The following is a 20,014-nucleotide window of genomic DNA, read 5'->3' as shown; positions in this document are numbered from 1 at the left end:
AGCAAGCAGTGGGGATCAAATGTACAACATTTAGAATATAATTCAGTCGTAGTACTGGGTTTTGGAATTTGGTTTTCTAAGCAATTTGCAAATACTGACTATCATTTTAACTTTTGGAAGTACAAACTCTGGCCTTAAACTGTGGTAGCAGTCTCTCCACAGTCTTTAATAATGCCTTGCATTTCTAACAAGGCTTTGTATTTTTCAAAGCTCTTTCACTTTGATTACCTCGTTTGATCTTCACATCAACGCCGTGATGTACGAAGGGCTGCTATTATATCTGCGTTTTACGGATGAAGTTAGGAGGGATTTGAAAGGATCAGGTCCTAGGCTTAGGCCAAATGACACACTAGGGACACAGCCAGGGATCTGTAAAGCAGAGATTTCTGATATTCATGAACATTTTGGCATCATTGGTTATAAGCTTTATGAGCAACAGTCTTATGCAGACATGTCTTAGTTTACACTCATGTGTATACTTTTTCACACAGAGTTCCTTTTAAAAAGTAAAGAAAGGGACTTCCCTGGTGGTCCAGTGGTTAAGAAGCTGCACTTCCACTGCAGGGGGAGTGGGTTTGATCTCTGGTCAGGGAACTAAGATTCCACATGCCGCACAAAAAAATAGGAAAAGAAAAGGTAAAGAAAACCTTCATGGTGATCGTCTCTCTCTGATGTGTAATAATCATAACTTGTTACATCAGTGCTTTTTGTCTGTGGGGATCAACATGCATTCTAACATTAATTATTCTTTAAAAACATTTCTAGGTTTACGCTATCAGTGTTTCAGAACAAATTTTCTCAACCTTAATATTCAAAGAAATAACGTTACTTCAAAAATAAAGACCTCCATTTGTATGAAATACCTAGAACAGTCAAACACAAAGAGACAGAAAGTAGAAGAGTGTTCCCAGGGCCTGGGGAACGGGGGCGGAGGGGGCGGAATGGGAAGTTACTGGACACAGAGTTTAATTGTGGGATGTCGAAAAAGTTCTGGAGATGGATGATGAGGACGCTTGCAGAACAGTATGAATACACTCAATGCCACAGAACTGCACAGTTAAAAATGGTTAAAGTGGTAGATCCATTACCTAACACAAGCTTGTGTGCCCAAAACACAGAGGGGTCAAACAAACCAAAACGAGTACTCAGCAGAGAAAGGGTCACTGCAGAGCTCACGCCCAAAACATCTCCAAACTCCCTGAAGGGCTTCAGCAAAGCATCTTTAAAGGCCGGGTGAGAGCTGGGCATCCTGGAGGGTATGTCATCAGCTTGTGTGCAATTCTCTGATTGGTTGACGGTGAACAACCCTCAGTCACCAGCAGGCCTGGGGGCTAGGTGCTGATGAGCATCAGGTAGTTAGTTTCTTCCATTTGGTGGTGGTTTTCAGCAAATGAAAAGCTCAGGAGATATGCATGAGATCCTATTAATCGGGCACTACAGAGAGGAGCTACAGCAGAGGATGGGGAGTGGGGTGGAGGGCTGTCCTGGGAAAGCCCCATAGTGTGCTTCCCAGTTACAGAGTTTTTTGTTATGTATATTTTACCACAATTTTTTAAAAGTAGAAAACCACCTCACTTTATTAATATGATCCCCTCTAATAGAAGAAGTCTAATTATAATGTAACTCCTAATCTTTTTTGTTTACTTTTTTAAAAATTCACCTTGCCTAAAAGCCCCTTTACACTTGATGTGGATGAGAAGATAATAATCTGTAGGGAGCCCTGGGCTTCATGGGTGGCTCAGATGGTAAAGAATCTGCCTGCAGTGTGGGAGTCCCAGCTTTGATCCTTGGATCAGGAAGATCCCCTGGAGAAGGGAATGGCTACCCACTCTAGTATTCTTACTAAGCTTTTTATAAACTCTAAGATGAGTTTGAGGTTTGCATGAAGAGCTGGGATCCTAGTAGATTTTTTTATTGGGGTACAGTTGCTTTGAGCATTCTCTGGCATTGCCTTTCTTTGGGATTGGAATGAAAACTGACCTTTTCCAGTCCTGTGGACACTGCTGAGTTTTCCAAATTTTCTGGCATGTTGAATGTGGCACTTTCACAGCATCATCTTTCAGGATTTGAAATAGCTCAACTGGAATTCCATCATCTCCACTAGCTTTGTTCATAGTGATGCTTCCTAAGGCCCACTTGACTTCACATTCCAGGATGTCTGGCTCTAGGTGAGTGATCATACCATTGTGGTTATCTGGGTCATGAAGATCTTCTATGTTCTTCTGTGTATTCTTACCACCTCTTCTTAATATCTTCAGCTTCTGTTAGGTCCAGTCCATACTATTTCTGTCCCTTATTGTGCCCATCTTTGCATGAAATGTTCCCTTGGTAGCTCTAACTTTCTTGAAGAGATCTCTAGTCTTTCCCATTCTATTGTTTTCCTCTATTTCTCTGCATTGATTCTGCTTTATTGACTATGCCAAAGCCTTTGACTGTGTGGATCACAACAAATTGTGGAAGATTCTTAAAGATGGGAATACCGAACCACATTAACTGCCTCCTGAGAAACTGTACGCAGGTCAAGAAGCAACAGTTAGAACCGGACATGGAACAACAGACTGGTTCCAAATAGGAAGAGGAGTACGTCAAGGCTGCATATTGTCACCCTGCTTATTTAACTTTTATGCAGAGTACATCATGCAAAATGCTGGGCTGGATGAAGCACAAACTTGAATCAAGATTGCCAGGAGAAATATCAATAACCTCAGATATGCAGATGACACCACCCTTATGGCAGAAAGTGAAGAGGAACTAAAAAGCCTCTTGATGAAACTGAAAGAGGAGAGTGAAAAAGCTGGCTTAAAACTCAACATTCAAAAAACTAAGATCATGGCATCCAGTCCCATCACTTCATGGCAAATAGAAGGAGGAACAATGGAAACAGTGGAAGACTTTCTTTTCTTGGGCTCTAAAATCACTGCAGATGGTGACTGCAGCCATGAAATTAAAAGACACTTGCTCCTCGGAAGAAAAACTATGCCCAGCCTAGACAGCATATTAAAAAGCAGAGATATTACTTTGCCAACAAAGGTCCGTCTAGTCAAAGCCATGTTTTTTCCAGTAGTCATGTATGGATGTGAGAGTTGGACTATAAAGAAAACTGAGCGATGAAGAATTGATGCTTTTGAACTGTGGTGTTGCAGAAGACTCTTGAGAGTCCCTTGGACTGCAAGGAGATCCAACCAGTCCATCCTAAAGATCAGTCCTGGGTGTTCGTTGAAAGGACTGATGTTGAAGCTGAAACTCCAATATTTTGGCCACCTGATGCGAAGAGCTGACTCATTTGAAAGACCCTGATGCTGGGAAAAATTGAGAACAGGAGGAGAAGGGGACGACAGAGGATGAGATGGTTGGATGGCATCACTGACTTGATGGACATGAGTTTGAGCAAGCTCTAGGAGTTGGTGATGGACAGGGAGGCCTGGCGTGCTGCACTCCATGGGGTCACAAAGAGTCAGACACAACTGAGCAACTGAACTGAACTAACAGTTGCTTTACAATATTTTGTTAGTTTCTGCTGTACAATGAAGTGAATCAGCTGTATGTTTACATATATCCCCTCCCTCTTGGACCTCCCTCCTGCCTCCATCCCTCCCAATCCAGGTCCCCACAGAGCACTGAGTTGAGCTCCTTGTGCTATACAGCTTCCCACTAGCTAGCTATTTTACACATGGTAGTGTATCGTACTAGATTTTTATAGCTACTACTAATCAAGTGCTTCCTATCTGTCAGGTACTAACTAAATGATTTTACCTATTAGTTTGTGTAATCATCTAAGTAGCTCCAAGTGAAAACAGATGAGAAACTGAGTTATAAGAAGATTAAGTTACTTGCTGAAGCCTAAATAGCCAAACGTCTTTTTGGACTTCTATCAAAACTCTGAGACTGACTCCCCAGGAGGCCATAGAATCTCCCTTCAAGAAGGAATGGTCTAAGCATTTGTCACTGTTTTCAAAAGAATTTGCAACAACAAATGCCTGAATTTTGCAAAAATTACACAGTCAACATTGTAGGCAAAAGAATGATGGGGTTTGACCACAAGTTTTTCTAGAATTGGGTGGAGTCCCAAAAGGAAAAGATTGATGTGAAGCTTGGAAATTTTACTTTGGATTACTTCTTAGATCAAATAAGACTCAAAAGTTTTTAAGACCCACGTAAAGTCTACGTAAGCCCAAGTCATCTACATGCAAACTGCAGGATGCTGTGGTTAGTCAGGTTACAGCTCTGATAACCACCATCATGTTCAGAGTAAACATATAGCAATTCTGGGGCTTGCAGAGAAGCCATGGAAAACCCTGAGAGGGGCTTTAACTTTGAATTAAAGGCAACCATAAGCCACCAAACTGCTGACTATCAACATGTTTACATTTTGTTTGATGGGGGGTGGGGTGAATGCAAAAGAGTTTGAGTGACTCTCAAAGCTGCCGTCTGTGGTGTGGTCAAAGCAGCCTAACAGTGTCCAGGGTAAGCATACTGGGGAAATACAATGAAAGGATCCAGCTACACAGTGAGAGGCTCAGACGGTCCAAGGAGAACTTGGGCAAGTATTACCATCTGTTGGACACGTGAGTGGAAGGAAGGGACACTTAAGTCAGTAACAGGTCACACTCAGAGTGACATAGGGTATACAGAAGATTGCCAGAAGTCTGGATTATGATCATCAAAAGTGTCTGTCTAAATATGGGGAATGGATGACAGAATTTTGTTGAAGATTTCTCACTAAATGTCACACTGAGTGTCTTGGGGTAGAATGGATTGCATTGAGTAACAGAGAAAATGTTGTAACCATCAGAGAGAACTTGCAATGATACACTTCCATACCTAACACTTGCTAAATTCTACCATTCTAAGTAAGATAGAGCACTGAGATAAGCAAATATCCCCTCTCCCCCAGGACTGGGTAATTCAGTGGGAGTAAATGAACCAATAGGAAGTAAGCTCCCTGCTTCCTGGGAAGCAGGCTAAGAGGAGCAGGGGGAAGAGAGAGTGAGGAACACTATAAGAATTCAAAGCTATGACCACAGACCAGGGCTCCGGTGATTTATGTGACATCCATCCTGGGCACATGACTCCCCTGGAGTTTATCCCACTCTTTCTACACTTCCCAAAGCCTTGACAGAGACTGGAAGAGCTGAGATGAGATCTAGGACAAGTCACATCATAATCACTGCCATCTGCTACATCCATTCACAGGGAAAGGATGCCGGGGTTAAGAGGTCAAAGAAAACCGTTTTCATAATGAATGCCATTTCTTTCTTTGTTCACTTTGCCTATTCACAGTTTATTTACTTTTTGAAGTGTCTGATGCTGAGTATGAAGCTGGAAAGAATCATGATCGTGAGTTATAGAGGAAAGGTAACATTCCTCTGGCTAGTTCCTAGAAGCTATTTTTCAACATGATGCAGTACTTTGTGTTTCCAGTTAATTGCACTGTCTACAGTAGAACCCAAACTGAGAGATGGGTGGGTGGGGAGTAAAGAACTGGGTGCATGATTTCTACCTAAATAGTCTGGGGTTTGGAGCAAGGATAACCCGAAGCCAGAGCTAAAATATCAGGCAAGAAAACTGAGGCAGGAGTCCAGCTGTATGGATTTTGGCAACACAAGAAGATTAAGGAAACAGTGCTCACAGTCAGAGAGCTGAGAATTGAAATTCATGCTGTCACTTCCATTAGTGTAACCCTTGACAAGTGCCTTAATTTCTCTAAGGCTCTGTGTCTTCATGTGTAAAATGGGCACAGTAATAATCTCATAGGTATATGGTGAGAATTAAGCTATATAAAGTACATAGTTGTTATTTAGTCGATAAGTCACCTCTGACTCTCTTGCAACCTCATGCACTGTAGCCTGCCAGGCTCCTCCATCCATGGGATTTTCCAGGCAAGAATACTGGAGTGGGTTGCCATTTCCTTCTCCAGGGGATCTTCCCAACTCAGGGATCAGACCCACAACACCTTTATTGGTTAGCGGATTCTTTACCACTGAGCCACCTGGAAGCCCATAAAGTATACAGGTTGAAAATAAACACTTCTTTCCTTTTATAAGCTCCCTGACAAACCTAAAGTCAACAGAAGGAAGGAAATAATAAAGATCACAGAGGAAATAAATGAAATAGAGATTTTAAAAAAAGAGAAAAAAATCAATAAAACCAAGAGTTGGTTTTTTGTAAGGGTACACGAAATTGACAAACCTTTGATCGGGATCATCAAGAATAAAAGAAAGAGGACCCAAATAAACAAAATAAGAAATTAAAGAGGGGAAATAACAACCAATACCACAAAATAAATAAATAAATAAGAGAATACTATGAACAATTATCCAATGAATTGGACAACCTAGAAAAAAACAAACAAACAAGTTTCTGGAAACAGCCCACCAAAACTAAATCAAGAGAAAACTATAAGTTAAACAGACCAATTACTACAAGTAAAATAAAATCTGTAAAAAAAAGGGGAAACAAAGAAAACAAAAAACAAACAAACAAAAAAATCTCCTTGCAGACAAATGTCTAGGACCAGATGGCTTCACTGGGGAATTCTACCAAACATACAAACAAGAACTTATACTGATCCTTCTCAAACTCTTCCAAGAGACTAAAGTGGAGATAACACTCCCAAGGTCATCCTATGAAGCCACCATCAGCCTGATACCAAAACTTGACAGAGACACTACCAAAGAAGAAAATTACAGGCCAGTTTCTTTGATGAATATATATGCAAAACTTCTCAAAAAATAACTGAATCTAACAACACATGAAAAAGATCATATACCACAATGAAGTTGGATCCATTCACCCCTTGGACCCAGGGTCTTAAGGATGGTTCAATATATATACAAGTCAATCCATGTGCTACATACACTGCATCAACAAAAGAAAAAAAACACATAATCATTTCAGTAAATGCAGACAAGGTATTTGATAAAATTCAACATCCATTCCGGAGAAGGCAATGGCAACCCACTCCAGGACTCTCGCGTGGAAAATCCCATGGATGGAGGAGCTTGGTAGGCTTCAGTCCATGGGGTTGCTAAGAGTCAGGTACGACTGAGCAACTTCACTTTCACTTTTCACTTTCATGCATTGGAGAAGGAAATGGCAACCCACTCCAGTGTTCTTGCCTGGAGAATCCCAGGGACGGGGGAGCCTGGTGGGCTGCCATCTATGGGGTCGCACAGAGTCGGACACGACTGAAGCGACTTAGCAGCAGCAGCAGCAGTAACAACATCCATTCATGATGAAAACTCCTACCATAGTGGCTATAGAAGGGACATATCTCAACATAATAAAAGCTATTTATGACAAACCCACAGCCAACGTAATACTCAATGGTGAAAAGCTGAAAGCCTTCTCATTAAAATCTGGAACAAGACAAGGATGCCCACTCTCATCACTTTTATTCAGCATAATCTTGGAAGTCCTAGCCAGAACAATCAGAAAATAAACAGAAATAAAAGTATCCAAATTGGAAAGGATAGATAAAACTGTCATTATATGCGGATGACATGATACTATATATAGAAAACCCTAAAGACACCATGCAAAAGCTGTGAGAACTGATAAACACAGAAAGGTAGCAGCATACAAGATTAACATACAGAAATCAGTTGCATTTCTTTACGCTAACAATGAAATATCAGAAAGGGAAAGTCAAAGAACAATCCTTTTTAAAATTGCATCAAAAAAATAAAATACTTAGGTATAAATCTGACCAAGGAGGTGAAAGACTTATAGGCTAGAACTATAAAACATGATAAAGGAAACTGAAGGTGACTCAAAGAAATGGAAAGATATCCCATGCTCTTAGATTGAAAGACTTAAAATTGTTAAGATGGCCATACTGCCCAAAGCAATCTATACATTTAATGATACCCCTATCAAATTACCCATCCTAAAATTTATATGAAGCCCATTTAAGACTCAGAATTACAAAAACAATCCTGAGGACAAAGAACAAAGTTAGAGGCACAGCCTCCCAGACTTCAGACAATACTACAAAGCTACAGTGATCTAAACAGTGTGGAATTGGCACAAAAACAGACATATGGATCAATGAACAGAATAAAGAGCCCCAAAATAAGTCCACACACCTACGGTCAATTAATCTTTGACAAAGGAGGCAAGAATATACAATGGAGCAAAGACAGTCTCTTCAGCAAGTGGTGTTGGGAAAGCTGGACAGTTGTATGTAAACGAATGAAGTTAGAACACTCTGTTGCACAATACACAAAAATAAACTCAAAATGGCTTAAAGGTATAAGTATAAGACGTGATACCATAAAACTCCTAGAAGAGAACATAGGCAAAACATTCTCTGACATAAATTGCACCTATGTTTTCTTAGGTCAGTCTCTCAAGGCAAGAGGAATAAAAGCAAAATAAACAAATGGGACCTAATCAAACTCACAAACTTTTGCACAGCAAGGGAAACCATAAATAAATGAAAAGGCAGTCTATGGACTGCGAGAAAATATTTGCAAACTATGCAACCAACAAGGACGTAACTTCCAAAATATATACACAGCTCTTACAATTCAATAACAATTAAAAAAAAAAACCCACCCAATCAAAAAATGGGCAGGAGAGCAGAATAGACATTTCTCCAAAGAAGAAATGTCATACAGATGGCCAATAGGTACATGAAAGGTGCTCAATATTACTAATTATTAGAGAAATGCGAATCAAAACAACAACTGAGATATCATCCCACATCAGTCAGAATGGCCATCCCCAAAAAGTCTACAAATAAGAAATGCTGGAGAGGGTGTGGAGCTAAAAGAGCCCTTGCACTATTGATGGGAACATAAATTCTCTCTACAGAGAACAGTATAGAGATTCCTTAAAAAATGAAAATAGAGTTATCATATAATCCAGCAATCCCATTCCTGGACATATATCCAGAGAACAGTCTTAATTTAAAAAGATACATGCATCCCAATGTTCATAGCAGGATAATTTACAATAGCCAAGACGTGGAAGCAACCTAAATGTCCTTCAACAGGTGAATGGATAAAGAAGATGTGGTACATATATAAAATGGAATACTACTCAGCTATAAAAAACGAGAGTCCCTTGGACTGCAAGGAGATCCAACCAGTTCATCCTAAAGGAGATCAGTCCTGAATATTCATTGGAAGGATTGATGTTGAAGCTGAAACTCCAATGCTTTGGCCACCTGATGTGAAAAGCTGACTCATTTGAAAAGTCCCTGATGCTGGGAAAGATTGAGGGCAGGAGGAGAAGGGGACGACAGAGGATGAGATGGTTGGATGGCATCACCGGCTCAATGGACATGAGTTTGGGTAAACTCTGGGAGTTGGTGATGGACAGGGAGGCCTGGCGTGCTGCAGTTCATGGGGCTGCAAAGAGTTGGACATGACTGAGCGACTGAACTGAACTGAACTGAAAAAAAAAATGAAGTAAAAAAAAAGAGTGAAATACTGCCATTTGCAGCAACATGAATGGGCCTAGAGATTATCATACTAAGTGAAATAAGTCAGAGAAAGACAAATATCATGTGATATCACTTATATGTGGAATCTAAAATATGATACAAATGAACTTATTTACAAAAGAGAAACAGACTCACAAACATGGAAAACAAATTTATGGTTACCAAAGGGGAAAGGTGTGGGGGACAGAGATAAGTTAGAAGTTTGAGATTAGCAGATACAAACTACTATATATAAAATAAACAGCAAGGTCCTACTGTATAGCAAAGGGAACCACATTCAATATCTTGCAATAAACTATAATGGAAGAATCTACACATATATACACACACATATATATATGAATCACTTTGTTGTACACCAGAAACTAACAAAACATTGTAAATTAACTACTTTCATAAGAAAAGAAAAGGAATTAAAAGATTACAAGCTCCTTGAAAGCAAAGAATGAATCTTAGCAGCACAGCAAGGGCTGAATAAAAAGAGTGTTAAGTAAATGATTACTAACAAACGAAAGAAGAAAAACCAAATCCAATGTATCCCAAGACCCTACCCCCAGCTAAGGCTAAGGTTGCTAGTCTATACCCATTCTCATTCTTACCACTCAAAGTGAAGTTACGAACCCTTAACATCACTTGGGAACTTCTTAGCAGCACAGGATATCTAACCCCAGTAGAGGACTAATGAATCAGAAGATCCACTGTGGCCTGATCCCCAGGAGATTTGTTTACAGGTGACACTTTGAGAAGCACCGCTTAGTCAGGAGTAATGGGAGGAGTGAGCAGGCCTGAGTCTCCTGGAAGAGGGCACCTTGTGGCTCCAGCCGGGTGGGACCGGGGAAGACAGAATCTGTCAGGTAGTATCCAGAGTGATTTCTCAAATTGTGACCACTGTCCATCAGGGCCTGGGCTGATGGCCAGATGGCTCTGCATCAGAGGAGCTAGGACCTCGGGCTGGCTGGCTGCAGACTGCAGGAAAGTGTAAGCAGAGGTTGGGGGTACTTCCCAGATGGCGCTAGTGGTAAAGAACCTGCCTGCCAACGAAGGGGACACAGACAATGCGGGTTTGATCCATAAGTTGGAAAGATCCCCTGGAGAAGAAAATGGCAACCCACTCCAGTATTCTTTCTTGGAAAATTCCATGGACAGAGGAGCCTGGGGGTTACAGTCCACAGGGTCACAAAGAGTCAGACACAACTGGGTGACTGAGCATGCATGCCCATGGGCAGAGGTGGAGTTACAGAGCCTCAGCCTGGGCTCGAAGGCAATGTCCAGAGGTCAAGGAAGTAAGAAGTCAAGTCCAGGGGTATCAGGTGAGAGAATCTAAAACCGGTTATGCTGGTGCACAGAGCCAGAGTCTAGAGAACAGAAACAGACACTTCTACTAATACTCAGAGCTTTCCAGGTGGTGCTCGTGGTAAAGAACCTGCCTGCCAATGCAGGAGACGTAAGACACACAGGTTCGATCCCCGGGTTGGGAAGATCCCTTGGAGGAGAAAATGGCAACCCACTCCAGTATTCTTGCCCAGAGAGTCCCATGGACAGAGGGGCCTGGCAGGGTACTGTCCATGGGGTCTCAAAGAATCGGACACGACTGAAGTGACTTGGCACGCACGCACTAATACTCACTGAGCAGCTGATGGGCAAGACAGTGAGCTCTCCTTTCAGGAAAGCCTGCTCCTTGTTCTGGGTCTCCCCCCTTCAGTGTGTAGGTGGGCGCGCCTTTGCAGCTCTGTTTCTGTAGTCCACGTGACGGGGCTCGACATTACAGTGAGGGCCGACGCGACGCTTGCTAGCAGGTTCCTGTCCTGCTGATTGAGAGACAACAGTGTGGGAAAGTGAGCATTTCAGAGACTACCTTTAAAATTTTTGCGAAAAACTGGATAGATATTCCCAGGGTCTTTTGCTCACACCCTGCTGCTGCTGCTGCTGCTGCTAAGGCGCTTCAGTCTTGTCCGACCCTGTGTGACCCCATAGACGGCAGCCCACCAGGCTCCTCTGACCCTGGGATTCTCCAGGCAAGAACACTGGAGTGGGTTGCCATTTCCTTCTCCAATGCATGAAAGTGAGAAGTGAAAGTGAAGTTGCTCAGTCGTGCCCGACTGTTGCTCACACCCTAGCCCTGTATGTTTTCAGTCAGCAGTGAGCTGTGCTTCAGGAGATAATAACCAACGCCCCCTAGTCACCCAGACACACTGACGGTATACCACAGTGAAAGTTAAAGATCCAGGTAATGGGGGAAATGTGTTTAGGAAATGCAAAATGAGACACACTTAAAAAATGTTGGTAGGTCCATGGGCTAGCTGCCTACGCAGGGGTCACAGGGATTGGCAGATGTTTCTTATGATGACAGTTTTTTCAGACCTCATCCTGACCTTCTGCCACACTCAGTTCTGTTCAATTCAGTTCAGTCGCTCGGTCATGTCCGACTCTTTCCGACCCCATGAATCGCAGCATGCAAGGCCTCCCTGTCCATTACCAACTCCCGGAGTTTACCCAAATTTATGTCCATCTAAGAGTTTAGAAAACATGTGGCCACTATGGAGGACAATATGAAGATCCTTAAAAAACTAAAAATAGAACTACCATTCAGTTCAGTTCCGCTCAGTTCAGTCACTCAATCATGTTCAACCCTTTGTAACCACATGGACTGCAGCACGCCAGGCCTCCCTGTCCATCACCAACTGCTAGAGCTTGCTCAAACTCATGTCCATCGAGCTGATGATGCCATCCAACTATCTCATCCTCTGTCGTCCCCTTCTCCTCCTGCCTTCAATCTTTCCCAGCATCAGGGTCTTTTCCAATGAGTCAGTTCTTTACATCAGGCGGCCAAAGTATTGGAGTTTCAGCTTCAGCATCAGTCTTTTCAATGAATATTCAGGACTGATTTCCTTTAGGACTGAATGGCTTGATCTCCTTGCACTCCAGGGGACTCTCAAGAGTTCTCCACAGTTCAAAAGCAGCAATTCTTCAATGTTCAACTTTCTTTATAGTCCAACTCTCGCATCCATACATGACTCCTGGAAAAACCATAGCTTTGACTAGATGGACCTTTGTTGACAAAATAATGTCTCTGTTTTTTAATATGCTGTCTAGGTTGGTCATAGCTTTTCTTCCAAGGAGCAAGTGTCTTTTAATTTCATGGCTGCAGTCAAAATCTGCAGTGATTTTGGAGCCCAAGAAAAGTAAGTCTTTCACTGTTTTCATTGTTTCCCCAAATATTTGCCATGAAGTGATAGGACTGGATGCCATGATCTTAGTTTTTTGAATGTTGAGTTTTAAGCTAGCTTTTTCACTCTCCTCTTTCACTTTCACCAAGAGGCTCTAGTTCTTCTTCACTTTCTGCCATAAGGGTGGTGTCATCTGCATATCTGAGGTTATTGATATTTCTCCCTGCAATCTTGATTCAAGTTTGTGCTTCATCCAGCCTGGCATTTCACATGATGTACTCTGCATAGAAGTTAAATAAACATGATGACAATATACAGCCTTGACAATATACTCCTTTCCCGATTTGGAACCAGTCTGTTGTTGCTTGTCTGGTTCTAACTGTTGCTTCTTGGCCTGCATACAGATTTCTCAGGAGGCAGGTAAAGTGGTCTGATATTCCCATCTCTTGAAGAATTTTCCCCAGTTTGTTGTGATGGACACAGTCAAAGGCTTTGGCGTAGTCAATAAAGCAGAAGTAGATGTTTTTCTGGAACTCTTGCTTTTCCTATGATCCAACAGATGCTGGCAATTTGATCTCTGGTTCTTCTGCCTTTTCTAAGTCCAAAATAGAAAAGGAACTTAGATCTGGAAGTTCATGGTTCATGTACTATTGAAGCCTGACTTGGAGAATTTTGAGAATTACTTTACTAGTGTGTGAGATGAGTGCAATTGTGTGGTAGTTTGAACATTCTTTGGCATTGCCCTTCTTTGGGATTGGGATAAAAACTGTCTTTTTCCAGTCCTGTAGCCACTGATGAGTTTTCCTGATGTGTTGGCATATTGGGTGTAGCACTTTCACAACATCATCTTTTAGGATTTGAAATAGCTCAAGTGGAATTCCATCACCTCCACTAGCTTTGTTCATAGTAATGTTTCCTAAAGCCCATTTGACTTCGCATTCCAGAATGTGTGGCTCTGAGTGAGTGATCACACCATCGTGGTTATCTGGGTCATGAAGATCTTTTTTAATATAGTGCTTCTGTGTATTCTTGCCACCTCTTCTTAATATCTTCTGCTTCTGTTAGGTCCATACCATTTATGTTCTTTACTGAGCCCATCTTTGCATGAAATATTCCCTTGGTATCTCTAGTTACCATCAGAACTATCGTAAGATCCAGAAAACCCATTACTGGGCATATGCCCTGAGGAAACTGTAACTCAAAAAGACACGTGCACCCCAGTGTTCACTGCAGCACTATTAACATTACCCAGGACAACAGAAGTAATTTAACATTCACAGACAGATGAATGGATAAAGATGTGGTACATATACACAATGGAATGTCACTCGGCCCTTAAAAAGAACAAAATTGGGTCATTTGTAGAGACAAGGACCTAGAGTCTGTCATACAGAGTAAAGTAAGTCAGAAAAACAAATGTGGTATATTAATGCATACATGTGAAATCTAGAAATATGGTACATATGAACCTATTTGCAAGGCAGGAACAGAGACACAGAAGTAGAGAACAAACAGATGGACACAGGGTAGGGGGCAAAAGCGGGGTGGGATGAACTGGGAGATTGGGATTGACATGCATTCACTACCGTGTGTAAAACAGACAGCTAGAGGGAAACTGCTGGATCAAACCGGGAGCTCAGCGTGGTGCTCTGTGACGACCTGGGGAGAGGGTGGGGGAGGGTGGGAGGGAGGTCCAAGAAGGAGGGACTATATGCGTACATATACAGATACAGCTGATTCGCTTCACTGTACAGCAGAAACCAACACAGCACTGTAAAGCTACTGTACTCCAATAAAAAAGGAAGCGCTCTTAACCCCAGTAACCATATTTGACATTAACATTAGGTAGTCTTCTCACAATTTAACAGGGAATTATTCACAACTTACCTGATGACAAAATACAGCCGTAAAACATAGTGTTTGGTATTTCTAAGGCATCTCTGTGATGGATGAATAAATCTCTTCCAAAAGACCCATCTAACGGGGGGAAAAAAACACCAAATAAATATGAATTAACATTGTGCTAAAATTTTTCTGAATATGCAAGAATTTAAGTAGACAAGTTCCAAAACTGGCTCTCCTTAGTATATAGGTAGTAAATTACTAAGGAAAACTCATTATGTCTTGAGATAGTATTACCCCCAAAATTACTTTTACAAGCATTGTAGAATGATTCAGCAGGAACTTGACACTCTGCTTAAGTATCATTTAATTTCAAGTAACACTTCCTGGTAAACAGGTTTTTAATTAAAAAGGAAAATTATATTTCCATCCCTGAAAGATAAGAAACTACAGGCTATTTAACTATCTACAGTTTCTATCTTTACTTACCTTTGGCACCAGTTTCAAAGGAAAACTACCTGCAAAGGATAATTTCTCCCACAATAATCCCTTCCAGGACTTAACAATTTATAGTGTTCACACATATGATTTCATTTGATCCTCTCAACAGTCCTGTAAGGCAGGTATAACAAGAATTAGAATTAACTTCATTTTATATGTGAGGACGCTGAGGAAGCTACATGACTTGCTCATGGTCATCCTGCAAGTGGGGTTCAGCCAGATCTTGAACCCCAAGTTGCTGACCCCAGGTCTGTCTCTGTGTTATTAGCATCAGGTAAGCCATGGCTAAGTCTACCTGATGTCTTAGGTCACACTGCAGAGGGACCTTGAGAGTCTTCTAGAGCAGTGATTCTCAAACTTTATTTCTTAGAAACTTAAAGGTCCACAGTGATACTTGGGAAGCCACTCTAGGAAAGTGAGAAGTCTGGGTCCTGGGCTACTATTCCAAACGAGCTCTGTCTTTATGTCTCCTATACTGGTCTCAGGTAAAATTTCTTTGGAAGGAAATATTCCACTGCTTTCAAAAGATGTTTGAAACTCCAGAATACTAATCTAAACTACTCATTTTATAGATTGGCAAAGACCCATAAAGATCACATAATTTATCCTTGTTCACACTCAACAAAGACTAGAAACCAGTCTTTTTGATTGGGATAAAAGTTAATCCTCTCAGTATGGTGCTTTGTCTGCCTCTGAAGTTCTCTGACTTTAGTTTGTAATCAGGAATACCTGCAGGGCTGGTCACAGAGTTCTGAGTCCTCTCCCCCGCCTTCCTCCACTGACAGAGCTTCTATTCAATAGGGCTGGGGTCGGGTCTGAGAACGTGCATTCCAGGTGATACTGATGCTGCTGAACCAGAGAACACATTTTGAGAACCAGTTGTCTACAGGATATGAAACAACAGAAAAGTCAACTGCATTGGCCAGCTAATTGCTACATTTCATCCATTTTATTTCAATCTGGGAAAATGGTAAAAAGGAAGTTCCTCCTTCAGAATTTATAAACCCATTGCTTTCACCATATTACTACACATTCCTCAACAGCTAGCACTGATATTCTATCACACCAAAGATCCTAAATGATCCATGTAGCAGATGGCATTGGTGTTCTAGCCCACAGCCCCTTACCCAGCTTCTGAGTTCATCTGCAATTGCTCTGAGTAGTTTGCATGCTCACTGCCAGCTTCCCACCTCAACAGCTAACATTTCTTTGTGTCTCTGTCTGGGGACTTTCTTTAGTCAACAAGAGCATGCTCAGTCCACAAGCACTGTGTGTGTGTGTGTGTGTGTGTGTGTGTGTGTGTGTGTATGTAATTAATATCCCCACTTTCCAGGGTGACCTTCAAACAATGAGGCCATGACGCTGCAGAAAAATCCTCCAGAGTCACCATCCCTCTGGGGGACAACTGTGAAGCTTGTTCAAATGACTCCTCAGAGGGGCCCTAGTGAGACTGAGCCCCAGCCTCCCACAGCATCAACTTGCTCATTAATGCACCCTTTCGTGGCATTTCTCCCTTTCCATCCACTCCTCCCTATTCCTTACTTGTGCTTCCAGGGATCACTTCCTACATAAACTATCTGGATCACAAGCTCCTATCTCTGAATCTGCTTTTGGCGAAATACAAGCAAAGACACTCTAAGTTCTTCACGAAATTCATGGAAGCATCGCCTGCTGTCAGACTCATATCTGCTTTTTTTCACCTCTCCATTCTATGCCCTAGGGCTTTATTTGCAGGTTTTGGGGCTGGCTAACCCAAGTTCGCAAAGAGTTGGACATGACTGAGCATCTGAACTGACTGAACTGAACCCAAGTTCAACAGTATGTTGCAAAGCAGAAACATCACTCTGCCTACAAAGGTTCATATAGTCAATGCTATGGTCTTTCCAGTAGTCATGTATGGTTGTGACAGCTGGATTGTAAAGAAGGCAGAAGGCCAAAGAATTGATGCCTTAGAACTACGGTGCTGGAGAAGACTCCTAAAAGTCCCTTGGACACTAAGGAGATCAAACCAGTCAATAGTAAGGAAGATCAACCCTGAATATTCATTGGAAGGACTGATGCTGAAGCTGAAGCTCCAGTATTTTGGTCATCTCATGTGGACAGACAATTCATTGGAAAAGTCCCTGATTCTGGGAAAGACCGAGGACAGAAGGAGAAGAGGGCAGCAGAGGATGAGATTGGATGGCATCACCGATGCAAGGAGCATGAACTCTGGGTGATGATGAGGGACAGGGAGGCCTGGCGAGCTGCAGTCCATGGGGTCGCAAAGAGTCGGACACGACTGGGAGATTGAAGAACAACAACAACAAACCGAAGTTCAGTGCATTCAATGGGTGTTAAATAATACAACAATTGTTGCTGCCATAACAGTAGCAAAAATACAGACTGTTGAATCACATGCAGATACTCATGGCTCATTAATTGTACGCTTAAGTAGTCACTCTTTAGAAAGAGGCCCAAGTTCATGTAGTACCAGATCTGTGAAGGATGACAGCTGAAAAAACCTGGCATTATGAATATTTTTCAGGCGTGACTATAAAAAGCAACCATCAATTCTGAAATGGAGATAAGTTTCCTTTTGTGCTGTTAAAGCAAGATTAACCTTCAGCAAATATTTACATTTAAGGAGTGGAGTTTCAGCAGTGATGACATCAACATTTGTCAAACTGCAGTTTGAATCTCAATTTTAAAAAAAAACTATCTCAGAAACAATTAAACTGTCCTCAAATAGGAGCCAAATAGTGGAGACAGATCCCTTTGGTTTAAAACATAATTAAATTAATCAAACTTTATCCTAAATAATAGAGCTATTTCATCTATTTAATTCCACTTATTGTTGGTGGCTTAATTTTTTAAAGAAAACAGCCTCATTGTGGCATAACTGACATATAACAACAGTACAAATTTTGACATATGCATGCACCCAAGAAACCAATGTACTGGCTTGGTTTTGAAAGCAAGTCTACCTAATTTTAAGTGTATGTCATTTTAAAATCCAATTTATGGAATAATCTATTAATTACACTTATATAGTGACCATTATGAACTAAAGCTCTTTACATTACTCCCTATTTTAAATGGCTATGTGAATATGCTCCAAAGTACATAGGTGTAAAATAATAAATAAATTCTAATCCCCAGAATTTAGAGGCGTATCTCGCAAATAGTATTAATAATAAGAGCTACCACTTACTTGAGTTAGACAAGGCTGTGGTCCGTGTGATCAGATTGGCTAGTTTTCTGTGATTATGGTTTCAGTGTGTCTGCCCTCTGATGCCCTCTTGCAACACCTACCATCTTACTCAGGTTTCTCTTACCTGTGACGTGGGGTATTTCTTCATAGCTGCTCCAGCAAAGTTCAGCTGCTGTTCCTTACCTTGGACGAGGTTGCCCCTCCTGACCTTGAACGTGGAGTAGCTCCTCTCGGCCCTCCTGCGCCCACGTAGCCACCGCTCCTTTGACATGGGGTTACTCCTCTTGGCCACCGCCCCTGATCTCGGACGTGGGGTAGCTCCTCTTGGGCCACCGCCCCTGACCTCAGACCTGGTACAGCTCCTGTGCCATGGCACCCTGGTGCTCTCAGTCGCCTGCCCCGACTTTGGGCGTGGGGTAGCTCCTCTTGGCTGCGCTTCTGCGTGGTCTGTTGCAGCCGCCGTGCTTCAGAAAACTAGCCAATCTGATCACACGGACCACAGCCTTGTCTAACTCAATGAAACTAAGCCATGCTGTGTGGGGTCACCCAAGATAGACGGGTCATGGTGGAGAGATCTGACAGAATGTGGTCCATTGGAGAAGGGAATGGAAAACCACTTCAATATTCCTGCCTTGAGAACCCCATGAACAGTATGAAAAGGCAAAATGATAGGATACTGAAAGAGGAACTCCCCAGGTCAGTAGGTGCCCAATATGCTACTGGAGATCAGTGGAGAAATAACGCCAGAAAGAATGAAGGGATGGAGCCAAAGCAAAAACAATACCCAGCTGTGGATGTGACTGGTAATAGAAGCAAGGTCCGATGCTGTAAAAAGCAATATTGCATAGGAACCCGGAGTGTTAGGTCCATGAATCAAGGCAAATTGGAAGTGGAGTGAATGTCGACATTCTAGGAATCAGAGAACTAAAATGGACTGGAATGAGTGAATTTAACTCAGATGACCATTATATCTACTACTGCGGGCAGGAATCCCTCAGAAGAAATGGAGTAGGCATCATGGTCAACAAAAGAGTCCAAAATGCAGTACTTGGATGCAGTCTCAGAAACGACAGAATGATCTCTGTTCATTTCCAAGGCAATCCATTCAATATCACAATAATCCAAGCCTATGCCCCAACCAGTAATGGTGAAGAAGCTGAATTTGAACGGATCTATGAAGACCTAAATTGAAGAAAATAAGGGAAAACCTCTAGACCATTCAGTTATAGCCCTAAATCAAATCCCTTGTGATTATACAGTGGAAGTGAGAAATAGACTTAAGGGACTACATCTGATAGACAAAGTGCCTGATGAACTATGGATGGAGGTTCCTGACATTGTACAGGAGATGGGATCAAGACCATCCCCATGGAAAGAAATGCAAAAAGCAAAATGGCTGTCTGAGGAGGCCTTACAAATATCTGTGAAAAGAAGAGAAGTGAAAAGCAAAGGAGAAAAGGAAAGATATAAACATCTGAATGCAGAGTTCCAAAGAACACCAAGGAGAGATAAGAAACCCTTCCTCAGCAATCAATGCAAAGAAATAGAGGAAAACAACAGAATGGGAAAGACTAGAGATCTCTTCAAGAAAATTAGAGATACCAAGGGAACATTTCATGCAAAGATGGGCTCGATAAAGGACAGAAATGGTGTGGACCTAACAGAAGCAGAAGATATTAAGAAGAGGTGGCAAGAATACACAGAAGAACTGTACAAAAAAGATCTTCATGACCAAGATAATCACGATGGTGTGATCACTCACCTAGAGCCAGACATCCTGGAATGTGACGTCAAGTGGGCCTTAGAAAGCATCACTACGAACAAAGCTAGTGGAGGTGATGGAATTCCAGTTGAGCTATT

Source organism: Bos javanicus, chromosome 29 (genome assembly GCF_032452875.1).
Source record: "Bos javanicus breed banteng chromosome 29, ARS-OSU_banteng_1.0, whole genome shotgun sequence".
Classification (NCBI taxonomy): Eukaryota; Metazoa; Chordata; class Mammalia; order Artiodactyla; family Bovidae; genus Bos; species Bos javanicus.
Note: the sequence above shows the minus strand (reverse complement) of the source record.